The 2,488-nt window shown below is 42.6% G+C and overlaps 1 pseudogene; it reads left to right on the forward strand.

The window, feature by feature from the left end:
- Positions 1-2,488, forward strand: part of LOC102877106 — a 55,211-nt pseudogene that overhangs the window by 21,973 nt on the left and 30,750 nt on the right.

Raw genomic sequence — 2,488 nt, forward strand, 5'->3', positions numbered from 1 at the left:
AAGGTCCTTTGTACTTCTGGTTAAATTTATTCCCAAGTATTTAATCTTGTGATTAGCTATTGTGAAAGGTATTGTTTCTCTTAGTTCTCACAAGCTTTTCAGTCGCTATTCACACAAATAAGATGTAGAATGTTTTCTTAAAGTTGTAAAACTACAGTTGTTTCATTATTCCTGACTTCATGTTTCATTATGTTAACATTTTATAACCATAAAACTGTACTAAGCCCTAACCTTTCAGGGTTTTTAATTATGACCACTTTAACTTCACGGTGAGAAGTTTTATTTTTTTTTAGATGTTTAACTCTACTATAGTCAATGAGATAACGGGAGATATAAATAATATGTAGAACTATGCTGAGGAGCTTGTATAAATTCATGGGAACATAATCCCAGTCTCCTCATATTTGTCCAACTTACTTATGTATGTATCTATTCATAACTCTGCTTGCAAAAAAAGTGAGGAAGACCTGAATCATTTATTGCAGGTCAAGATTTAGCCTTCAACAAGGATTACATCACAACAAGAGAAAACAAAAATCCTCACCCCTGAACTGATAGGCAATGTCAAGATAAAGGGAGAAATGACTGAAGTTGTCAACTATTTCATCTTCCTTGGAACCACAATCAACATTCATGAAGCATCAGTCAAAAAGTCAAAGAGGTGTTGAACTGGGGAAATCTGCTGTCAAGGACATTTTTAAAGTGCTAAAGAGCAGAGATACCAGTTTAAAGACTAAGGCATCTATCTGAACTAAGCCACTGCATTTTTGTTTTTGTGTGAGAACTTGCTCTTGACTTTTAAAAACAGTAGTTTCATACAGTAGTTGTCCTTTAGAGTCATTCATTTTATTCAATATGGTATCTTCCAGGTTCATCCATGTTATGAGATCACTGTTTTATAATATTCCAGTGTATATAAATACCACAGCCAGAAAGTCTGATGGAACTTTCTGACACAGAATTTAAGAGTGATTGAATATATTCAATGGATGAAAGACAAACTTGATGAATTACAGGATACTACAAGGAAAAACCAGGAGGAGCTCAAAAAAAGAAAAATGCAGAACATTGCAGAGAAAACAACCGAGGCATTAGTGGCACTTGGAAAACAAGAATGCACTATTCAAAATGAAAGGACCAGTTACCAGAAACTCAGTTTCTGGTCAAGTACAGTTAACCCCACCTCATCCACTTGAGTGGTTTTTTAACAAACAACCCCCACCTGTGGTAAATCCCACCCTGATTGATCAACTGCCATAAAGTGGAATAATTCTTCTTTTTAAGGGCACAAGGGATTTTCCGCATTCCTGTATCTGAAGTAGCCTATATGATTCAAATAGGTTTCCAAACTGTTACCCTGAGCTATGGCTAGCCAATTGAAGGTGGACAAATACCCAAACTACTGTGGATGACCAATCATGGCGTGTATGGTTGGGCAGGGGAACAGCAGAGGTATAAAAGGAGGGGCAGACATCAATTCGGGGCTCTTGGCTGGATGCTGCTATGACAGCACGCAGGAGCCCGGGTTCAAACTCAAAATAAACTTTGTTAATTTGGCTAATTGGATCGGTGATCCTTTTGGGGACTCGCTCCGTTACATTTGGGGGCCCAAGCAAGATCTCCCTAAATTCATCCAAACCCTGACCGCCGGCCAACAGAGTAACTGTGATGTCGCTGTAGGATTCTTCCTACCTGGTAAGTCAGGCCTGATAACTGGTTAATCAGTATTCTGTTTGGTGCATCCAGGTTTTTGAAATTGGACAGTTGGAAGGCAGGACGCTGCGTAACTTCCAGTCCAAGACTGTGGCAGTGACGACTGCCAAGGTCCAGGTGTCTGAGGAAGTGGGGGCTTGCCTGGATTCGGCTTGTGTGGAAGTCTGGGTTCTCGGGTGGATGCCACTGGTACGCGAGAGCCCAGGTTTGACCCACAAGTCCTGAAATAGCTTGTGTGGAAGTCTGGGTTCTCGGGTGGAGGCCAGTGGCACGTGAGAGCCCAGGTTTGTCCTGCAAGTTCGAAATCGGCTTGTCTGGAGATCTGGGTTCTCGGGTGGATGCCACTGGCACGCAAGAGCCCAGGTTTGTCCCACAAGTTTGGAATTAGCTCGCATCGGTCTGGTGACTCGCACGTTCGGAATCTCAGGGGAGAGGCCCACACCTCAGACGTTCGGTGGGTGGGAGGTGAGAGAAACCCACCCCTCGAACCAGGTCTGTCAGTCCGGACTCAAGTTCTGCCATGGTTTTTGTCGACAACAGTGTTTGTCTGTCTGCTGGATAGGAGAGGCCGTTCTTCGGACTCAGATTTTGTCATGGTCTTTGTAGTAAACAGTGTTCTTTTGTCTGCTGGCTGGGAGAGGCCGTTCTTCTTCGGACTCAGGTTTTGTCGGGGGGTCTTTGTTGTCAACAGTGTCTCTTGCTATTTTTGTGAATTTGTGTTTGTCAATGGTCTTTCTGTCGACAGTGTCTTTCTATTTCTGTGGATTTGTGTGGC

The sequence above is a fragment of the Elephantulus edwardii genome, unplaced genomic scaffold, assembly GCF_000299155.1.
Source record: "Elephantulus edwardii isolate Elephantulus edwardi_28Jun2011 unplaced genomic scaffold, EleEdw1.0 scaffold00319, whole genome shotgun sequence".
NCBI lineage: Eukaryota > Metazoa > Chordata > Mammalia > Macroscelidea > Macroscelididae > Elephantulus > Elephantulus edwardii.